We start from the raw sequence: 11,083 nt of genomic DNA, 5'->3' as shown, positions 1-11,083 counted from the left end.
CAGCCTTGCCGCAAAAAGTGGGGGCAGGGGCCAGAGGGGCGGGCATCTCCACTAGCTGGGATGACCTGGGGCGCTGTAACAAAAGGGGTGAGCCTTTGAGGCTCACCGCCAGGTGTTACAGTTCCTGCAGGGGGAGGTGAGAAGCACCTCCACCCAGTACAGGCTTTGTTCCTGGCCACAGAGTGACAAAGGCACTCTCCCCATGTGGCCATCAACATGTCTGGTGTGTGGCAGGCTGGCAAAAACTAGTCAGCCTACACTGGAAAGTTTTCAGGGGGCATCTCTAAGATGCCCTCTGGGTGTAATTTACAATAAATTGCACACTGGCATCAGTGTGCATTTATTGTGCTGAGAAGTTTGATAACAAACTTCCCAGTTTTCAGTGTAGCCATGATGGTGCTGTGGAGTTCGTGTTTGACAGACTCCCAGACCATATAATCTTATGGCTACCCTGCACTTACAATGTTTAAGGTTTTGCTTAGGCACTGTAGGGGCATAGGGCTCATGCACATATGCCCTCACCTGTGGTATAGTGCACCCTGCCTTAGGACTGTAAGACCTGCCAGAGGGGTGACTTACCTATGCCACAGGCAGGGTGAGGTTGGCATGGCACTCTGAGGGGAGTGCCATGTCGACTCAGTCATTCTCTCCCCACCAGCACACACAAGCTGTGAAGCAGTGTTCATGTGCTGAGTGAGGGGTCCCCAGGGTGGCATAAGACATGCTGCATCCCTTAGAGACCTTCCCTGGCATCAGGGCCCTTGGTACCAGGGGTATCAGTTACAAGGGACTTACCCGAGTGCCAGGGTTGTGCCAATTGTGGAGACAAAGGTACAGTTTAGGGAAAGAACACTGGTATTTTGGGGCCTGGTTAGCAGGGTCCCAGCACTCTTTCAAATCATAACTAAGCATCAGCAAAGGCAGGGGGTAACCATGCCAAGGAGGCATTTCCTTACACCATGCGTGAGAAGGGATACATATACAAGTTCAAGCATTAGGCCTCACATGCATGGACGTAATACACGATTAAGTAGGCAGGGATATATAGGAGCCCTGAAGAAGGCCGTAGGCCCATATGAGCTGTACATCCGGCCAAACCATTTTGGCTAACATTTCTGGGGCAACCAAACCATAATACCCCCTTGTTTTACTTTTTAATTATATCAAAGGTTCCCAAACTAATAAACAAAATGTCCTTTGGACATAACCTTGAGATATTTTTATCTGGAACCCTGCACTATTCCACTTATCTAGGAACTCCTTCTACAGGTCCACCAGAGTGGCATTTACCTACTCTAGTGTGGTTAGGTAGCATATGATGAAGCATGCCACAATAAGCTGTGGGTAAGGAGACCTTTGCAAAATCTACCAGATTGTTTGTCCAGGGGTGGCTCCTCCATTAGGGCGGATGAGCGTCACACCCCCGCTAGCAGCAGCAGCTAAACTGTGTTTATTATTGTTTTTTGGGAGAAGGGGTAGGGCGTCGGGGTGACGAGCTGCAAGGGGGTTGAGTGCCCTCAAAGCACATTTGTGTTTGGCCGGCTGTTCCAAAGACACATGCGTAGTGGGTTCTCTCCAACTCAGCAACAGTTGCCGAGCTGGAGAGAGCCTGCACAGGCTCCCAATCTGCCTGGGCACTCCCAGCCAATCATGATGCTGCTCTAAGGAACGTCACGATTGGCGCAGGGCAGGCTGGGAGCCTGTGCCTGCAGAGGAGCAGATGGAGCGGTGGTGGAGGTAAGTGATTTTGTTTTTTAATTGTATTTAATTTTTTTTTATGTAATTCCCCCCACCCCTTTTTGTATGCCGCGACTGCCTTGGTCACTCCTATATCATCTTAAAGTATCTAATCTACTCCTGTTGGGTGCTAGAGGTGTTTATATGCATTAACCAGGAGGATGTGCCCTGGCAGTTTTCCCTCTTCCTTTCCATTTGTGCACTGATGTATGCAGAGAAGTACTCAGGTAAACAGCTAGTCGATTATAAGTGTTTGTCAATCATCAAGCACCCAGACTGAAACAAAAATGGCAAAGGGCTTATCCTCAATGGCGAAGTAATCTAATCCATTCTTTCAGTACCACCTTTTATTGGTGACACTTACATGAATTAGACAATCACAAATATTAGTGACGGAGTCTTTGTCAGGACTAAACAGAACTCAGGTAACAATTTTGCTCCATGAGGCCAGGAAGAATGAGTATCTCCTGGGCAAGGCAGCCCCCAGAGCTTTAATAGTGATGAACGAACCATGCAGTTTCCTGGAAGAAGCTGAATTTAGAAATAATTGGTCCCCAGTAGCCTGGAAGTGTGCTAGTGACTGGTTGGTATTAATAATCCAAACAGCAACAAAAAACCTGTTGGAAACACTTCTAGTGAAAATCGAAGTGAAGCTGCACTAATGACACAAGTGCCTTCAAAAAGAAAGTGGATGGAAAAAAACATTTCAGAATTTAAAGATTTTATGACTAGTTCAAAAATACAAAATATCCAAAATGAGCTTTAAAGATGGTCTATGGACGGCACTCTTCGCAACTCGCAGGCAGATTATCAACCAGTATGAGCAGGAACAACTGAAAGTTAGGCTGATAATGTACCATCAGATAAAGTGACACTGAAAAAAGTGAAATCCTCCATGGAAAAAAGCAAACAGACAGTACCACCGGTGACAGCATTTCCAACATCAACACGGAACCCCACAATACAAACAGCCTTTCTATGGGTGGACCCCACGCACTAACCAACAACAATCACCGGCACCACCAAATTTTCCGTGGTTCCAGATACCTGCTCCTTTCTTTGTTTTCAGGCAGCAGCAGCAGCAGAAGGGGACGTGGAAAAAAGAGGTCACAAGGTACGACGGGACAACCCTCAGCAACATCACGAAAGGGAACCACCTCCACAACCAGGTACTACCAATCAACAGACAGGGTAATAAACCTGAGTCAACATACTTTCATTGACACACAATTGAGTACTAAAAAAGAGTCAGGTTTTGTACCTACACTTAGCCCGCATATATGTAGTCTAAAAATGGAAATGGCTGACATTTTCTGGCGAACCAGGTTAAAAGTATTTTCGCTAGCAGTACTACCTCAATTGAAAAAGTATTGAATGCAGGATTGAAAAAAAGTCGAGGTTCAGAACCCAGCACTTTGAGGTCCCTGCCTTTGAGCAGGCAGTAGCAAGAGACGGTGACCAGAGAGATCTGCACTTACCATGGGCAGAGATGTAAACAAGGCGCTAACTGAATTATTGTCCATTGAGACCGTTCTAATAAAACCTGCTGATAAAGGAGTAGCAAATGTAGTAATGCCAAAATGAATATATAGAGATAAATTGAATGAGACTTCTAAGTGACACCAGAAATTACATACAACTTCACAAAGACTCAACTAGACGCATTTTGGAGGAAATTAAAACTTTGATAAACAGAGAAGAGAACAGATAGATTACCAAACACCGGTTGAGTTTTTAAATCCCAAGTTCCCTACTTTTACATTCTACTAAAACACAACAACAAGCACTCTGGTCTATGATCGGCCTGAGAACCTCTCTGAAAATTCAGCTATCATTTTATAAAAACATTTGGTTCTTGGAATGCCGTCTTATGTGAAAGATACTAAAGACATTTAAACTAGCCTGGTGGGAATGAATGTAGAGGCTTTATACACCTGCATCTCTCAAGAGGAATCCGAGAGTTTTGGTGACCCTTTTTTGGAGAATCACTCCCACTAAGTTTATATTGGATTGCACCCATAAGGCTCTCACAGGGAAATAATTCAGACTTGAGGATCATTACTACCTGCAAGTACATGGTACATCCATGAACTGCACATTTGCCTTGAGTGTGGCTTGCCTCTGCATCCGTAACTTTGAAACATAGATCTGGACTTTCAAACCCCTTCCTTAGGTACTTTAGGCTGTGGAAACAATATATCAGCAATATATTAATGATTTGCAGGGTGATGCAGAACAATCATATGCATTTATGCAATGGATCAACAACAAGGATGCCTTTTTGATATTCGCAACAAACATGGACAATGGGGAAATCTCCTTTTTGGATCTGAAAATAAAGGTCCGCAACAACAAGTTGAAAAGCAAGGTGTTTTATAAGCCTAGAGACAGGAACAGCCTCCTAATATTTGATAGATTGCATCCCAAGTCATTGTTAGACAACTTTCCAGTAGGACAATTCCTAAGACTTTGAAGAAACTGTCCAGAGAAATAGGATTTCAAGTACCATGCACAATTGCTGACTACCAATCTGAAGAAGGACTATCCTACCAGAATCAATTAAAAAGCTATGAAAGGGGATTCTAATAGCACTCAAGAGCAATTAGTCCAAACCTTCCTAAGGCATATAGGGGCCGATTAGGAGTTTGATGGCTGAGGAAGCTCGTCTGTCAAACTTCCGACAGGGTGGCTGCCCTTTTTGTGGTTACCACCCCGCCGGACCTATTAGGAGTTTCTGGCTAGGTCAGCAGGGACAAATCTCAGTTTCCGGCCGCCAGCCTAGCGAGAAACAGGCCACAGCATTATCTCCGGCTCATAATCGAGCCGGCGGAAATGCTGTCGTCTGCAGGGTACACCAGCAACCTCGTAATGTGAGACCTGTGGCCCCTTGCACCTGTTCTCCACCTGCCTTTTCATGGTAGCGAAACCACCAGAAAAAGGCTGGCTGAGAATGAGGTCATAATCCGCAGGGCAGCACTGCGATCTCTGACACGGTCAGTCCGCCGAGATCGGAGATGGCAGAACCCTGGTGATTGAACCGCCAGAGTCTTTATGTGGCAGTCAGACCGTCACAGCAGTGGTGGACCAGACCACCACTGCTGGACTGGTGATCCAAGACCACCAGCCTCGTAATGAGGTCCATAGTCTTATTTGTGTTACTACTTTCAGACTCCATTCCAACCTTGCAAAGAAAATAATCACAAACCAAGAATTTTAACATCTGAATCACTGAATTTCAATCCATTCATTTAGGCGTGGAAGATCACTGGCAGACTGTCTAGTCCACATAAGACAAAAGCAACCCCTACAGAACACTATAAGCACAGCATAGAACCGTCCACAGTCATGGGACATTACTCTAGTGGACTATGTAATATCTGCCCACAAACAAACAAAAAAAATAATATCTAAGGAACCGGACTTAGTTCTTACCACCAACTGTATTCTGAAGAGTTTCAGGAATTGGAACTCAAGGAACATCATTTACACTATCATATGTCCATGTAATCTTTGTCATGTTGGAATGGCCACAAGAAAATGAATGACCAGGATCAACAAACACAGAACCACCATCATGTGTAAAAAATTTTTTAAAAAAAATACATAAAAAAAAGACAGTCACCAAGTTGATGAGACACTTCCAGGAGAAAAATCATATGGAAGACAATCTACATTGGACCACTCCCTGTGAGGATTCAGCATAATACTGTCTCAGAATTCCTAATTCTACCAAAAACAAGATGGTGGAACCCTTCCTTTGTGAAGCACATCAGGCAGCTCACCTTAGGGGTATGGCTAAACAGGTGGTGAAACATGCCTACTGCCTAGCTAACTTTCCACCTGTCCTGGTGCCAAATGGGCCTCGGGGCAGGGGGTGGCATTCTCCATGTCTTGGGAAAGCCAGGGTCGCGTGTCAAAGGGCAGTAGAGGCTTTGAAGCCTCTAGCCCAGACATGCTGATTTACTAGTCATCCTTCTGGAGGAGAGGATTACACCCTCCGGCGGAACAGGCATGGTTTCTGGCCTCAGACCACGGGCTCTCACCTCCAGGGTGTCAGAAACCTGTCTATAGTGACAGGGACAGTTAGCCAGCATACTAGATGACTAGTGGGTTTTAGGGAGCACCTCAGAGGTGCCCTCTGTGTGCATGCAATAATAAATCCAACATTGGCATCAGGATGGGTTTATTAAGACAAAGTGTTTGATACGAAACCCCAAAGGTTTCAGTGATGCCATTATGTAGCTCGGTAACTCACAATGACCACTGCCCAGTACATACCTTAAGATGGCTTCTCTATTCACTAGTAATATCTAGTAATTGAACTAGACATCACAGGGACATATCTGCTCATGCAGATATGCCCTCACATGAAATATAATGCACCCTGCCTTAGGGCTGTAAGGTCTGCTGAAGGGTTGAGTTACATATATTATATGCAGTACTTTGGTATGCACACAAAGAGTGTACCATGTTGCGTTTTCACACATGGTTGCACCATGTCATGCAGCCTGCAATGCCAGTCTGCCTCCAATTTGTAGAGGGGTCTCTTAGGGTGGCATAATACATGCTGCAGCCCTTAGGAACCCGCTGTGGTACCCATGCTCTAGGTACTAGGGGTACCATTTACTAGGGTCTTACAAGGGTGCTAAAGTGTGTACTGTAACACAATTAGACAATTTTAACTTGTTTTTAGGGAACGAACACTGGCACTGGGGCCTGTTTAGCAGGAACTCAGTTCACATCAGTACTAGTAGTAAAAAAAAAAAAAAAGAAAAAGTGGGGGTGACCATGACAAACAGGCACTTTCAGACACAACATGGAATCTAAACTCCTATATTATGTACACAGATGGATTTATCGTTTAAATACCAGTCATTCGCCTGACTGAGGATATACAATGAGATCAAATATCAGGAAATTGATTAGTCCACAAGATGTGGATAATCATGAATTGACTGCTAGAAAAACATGCAGTTCATATTGTCTTTCATATATGGTATGGACCGTTCTCTGGTAGGTCTGGCTATGATTTAACTTTAAATGTGTAAAGCGCTCTACAGCCCAGAGGCGTCTAGGTGCTGCCACTGTTAGAGGGCGAGGCTGGACAGCTTATTTTGAAAAAAGCCAGGTTTTGAGATATTTCCAAAAAGAAAGGAGATTGAGGCTTTCACTCTGTTCTCGAGGAAGGGGGTGCCACAGTTTAGCGATGCCCACTATGAAACTTCTACCTCCCAAGGAGACTCGTTTAAACCTAGGAATAGCAAATAAGGGAGGAGCATACCAGACAATCTTGTGCCTCATATACTCTGGGCCAATATTAGGCAGCACTTTGAACGTCATACAGAGTGCCTTAAATTCTATCCGCTTCTTCCTAGGCAGCCAGTGAAGCGGTTGTGAACTTAAGAATTAACAATAACAGCCAAGCTGAAGCATTTTGTAATATTTGTAATTTGTGAATGACTGTTGTGCATTCAAGAAAAGAGCATTGCAGTAATCCAGTTTAGATAAGGACAGGGCAATCACCACACCTTTTTGAAGATCCCTCAGGATAAGAGGACAGCTTTTTCTGGTAATCTTCAAGATGAAGAATACAGCAAAAGTAAGGCCATTAACCTGGCATCCAAATGTCAGCTTTCAGTCAAAAATTATTCCTTCTGACTTTGGTAATGGGCTTAAGTCTTGCGGGCACCAATTAGGGGTCCAGAAGAAGGTATCGCCTCCCAGTATAAAGACCTTAGTTTTCTTGGAATTTAATTTTTAAAGCTTAAGACAGATTGTCCATATCCATTTATCTACGCGTTTCATTCAATTGTTAAATTGAATCGCAGTGTTGCCAGGATTAGTCGATAGTGGCCCCCCAATTTGTGGTATTGTCAGCATAAGAGACAATTGTGAAACCATAGGATTTGATGAGCTTAGCCAGTGGGGTAAAAAGGAAAAATAACCCACCTCCTATTAAAGGTTCCAACAGGAATCCTAGAAAAATATAATCAACGTTGAGCACAAAAAGTAACAAAATATACACACATAAAAATTGAAATTATATACAAAGAAAGTTAAATACTTTATTTTTTCTCAAAGTGCCTACTGATTAGATATATCAACAAACACTCTAAAGTCAAAAAAATGGAAACAATCTCTCCAGCATCATTCATACACAATTACCCCTCAATCATCCATCAATAAAAAGTATATGAAAAGGAAGAAGACAGATGCTTAAATAATACACCTATCAACATATATTGTTTGGGAGGAAACACTGGAATCCATTAAATCATACATATATATGAAATATTCAATGTGTCTGAAACCACAAATGTTCCTCCAATTCAAATATTCTTTCTTTGATTTATGATAGCATGGTAAGTACTATAACTCGGAGGAGGCTCTTTTAGTTGGGATAGAATGTGGATCCTACGGCCAACATCTAGAGGATAGCGTCTCAGACAATTACCCTTTATGAGACGTAACTACCTTTTATTAGCATTTTATCTATGATAGGGTTGGACTCTATGAGCATTCTAGGATAGTTCATAATAACAGTTACAGTATTGTGAAGTGATTTAATCACTTTTCATCAATACTATGCGCTACTGATATTTACAATATCAATACATAACAGTTTAAAGTTTTCTATGGTGTGTTTGGTTTCTTTTTTTTAGAGCTGGATGTTCCATATATACATAGCATAATGAACAAAGGTAATATGCTGTGCGCCTTTACAAGTAACAGTTAGTAGATGGATGGACGTGAATAGGTGAGTGGCCATAGTCTTCGGCTTTGGGCTTTCCCTGCCATCTTTTTTTGGATTTTAGCAATATATATTACATCAGTTCCTTTGGGTTTATTCTTATTTGTTTATTATATAGTATTTCACTTTGGTGTTTGTATTGTACACTTTATTGCTGGTTTCTTTTCTTCTTTTTATTATTTAATGGGTATATAAGGTGGGGTATTCTTTGTACTTTTTTTTTATCACTTGTGTGATGTATTGGTATATATTGGACTTTGAATTGAGCAGTTATTTTATGGTCTTCCTATTAATTTATTCAGAAACTACTTCTATGGATGGAAATTCTCTCTTTATAAATGGTTTACTCTATGGATAATCAGTTTGCGCTCTGAGGAAGGTGTGTGACCTGTGGGCCACTTGACACCGAAATGTACGCCGGCGTGTCTGTTCACAAAGAGGAACTTGGAATTTCCTGGTCTGAGAATTCAAATTATTGGATATTTGCAACTTAGAAAATAAAGGAATACATATGGATTGCAAAAATAACTTTTGCAAGAATATTTGAATTGGAGAAACATTTGTGGTTTCAGACAGACATTGAATATTTCAGATATATCTATGATTGCATGGATTCCAGCGTTTCCTCCCAAACAATATATGTTGATAGGTGTATTATTTAAGCATCAGTCTTCTTCCTTTTTATGTAATTTTTATTGATGGATAAGTGAGGTGTAATTGTGTATGAATGATGGTAGAGAGAGATATATAATCGAACTTTGAATTTTCATGTCTATATTTTGGTAATTTTTGTGCTCAACGTTGATTATATTTTTCTAGGATTCCTGTTGGAACCTTTACTAGGAGGTGGGTTATTTTTCCTTTTTGCTAGTTTGTCCCTGTTCCGATCCTAGTTAATTATTTGGGGTACCCTTCATATCTTTTGGCCTTAGCCAGTGGGGTGACATATACATTAAAAAGGGTGGGGTTCAAAGAAGAGCCCTGTGGCACCCCACATGGCAACTGGAAAACATCCAAGACCAACTCACCCATGGCTAAAAATGTTTCCTTCTAAGAAAGAAGGAATTTTAATAGGACAGAAGTGGTACCTTTCATACCCAAATTAAAAAGACAGTCAATCAGAAGGTCATGATTGACCTATCAAGGCTACGGAAAGATCCAACAGGATCAAGGCAGCTTTTGCTCCCTTATTCCCTAAAAGCACTGTGAATATAGACAATAGGTAGAACAATTTTGGAATTTAGACTGGGAATGTAGACAATAAGTACAACACTTTTGAAGATTGGTTGCTTGAGTCTGTTAACATTATACTCCTTAATCCAGCAGAAAAGCAATTGTTCAGGAGGGAAGGCTTCATGTTTCATGCAGGAGCTTATAGAGCTGAAGAAAGAAGCAAAAAACGGGAAAGGTTGTAATGCTACAGAAAAGGAAAGGTAAAAGCTTTAAAAAGTTATCACTATGCCTTTAGGAAGGCTAGAGTTAATTTTTGCAACTAATATTAATAATGCGATGAACTCCTCTAAAGAACTATTTAATGTTGTTTTTAGTCTTATAAAACCAAGAAATAACCAAAAAAGACCTCCACCAAGTGAACTGTGTTGCAGTATGCGCACCAAATTTTTCATAGAAAATGTAAACATATTCCTTATGCTACGTAACATGAAAGAAGAGGTAAATTATCCCCAATTTAGTGAAGGGAAAGTAATATCCTTCCCAGAAGTACCTGAAGAAGATACTAAGGGGGATCTTAAAAACTCTGAATGCTGGCTCCCCGCAAGATCCTGCTCCCTCCCCGATATATTGTGAACAGGTGGGAAAGCTGTCTGTAATCAGCATGTTGACAGTCATGTTCAGCTATTCCCCGAACACAGGGACAGTATCAGAAAAGTGGAAACACACCATTGTTAGACCACTGCTGAATAAAACGTCAGGAGCCCCCTACAAATGTGAAAGTTATCTGTTTGCATAGATTACTTTCTGGGCACATACTGGTTCCCCCCGAGTTTTACATAACCACATTAGATAGTACTACGATAACAAGGATATTGAAAACCAGTCCCACTTCCTACAATATGAATTGTGAATAATTGTAGAATCCAATTGGCCTCCACAGTATCGACCAGTAGGAGAATACAAAAAAATGTTTCTACTAAATTGGGATTTCTTTTAACACCCAATACCAAACTGAAAACAGAGAGGTAGTATGGTAGTAATGAGCTAATAAGTAAAATAAGCAACTGACATCCCTGATTCCAGTAGTGGGGCTTCACATCTTTATTTCAATAGTGATCATGCCAGGAGTAGTAAGCACAAAAATCCAGGTAGTAGCTGCACCTAAGACAAAAACAATTCACATAAAGATTTTCCAACATTAAGACGCAGGAATATACTTCATGCTTCTTACTGATATAGTGTGTGACTGCACAGGAACTGTCCCTGCACTGCTGAGAGAACCCTAAGTGAGGATAAGTGTAACAAAAACATGACTGATAAAGCAACACCGGTATGACCATATTTGAGAAGTGATACATCCACAAGCTCAGGGTGTTTCAGTTTGCAGTGTTCATCAGGGATGAAAGTCAACACACAAAAGCC

This window comes from Pleurodeles waltl, chromosome 5 (assembly GCF_031143425.1).
Source record: "Pleurodeles waltl isolate 20211129_DDA chromosome 5, aPleWal1.hap1.20221129, whole genome shotgun sequence".
Lineage (NCBI taxonomy): Eukaryota > Metazoa > Chordata > Amphibia > Caudata > Salamandridae > Pleurodeles > Pleurodeles waltl.
Note: the sequence above shows the minus strand (reverse complement) of the source record.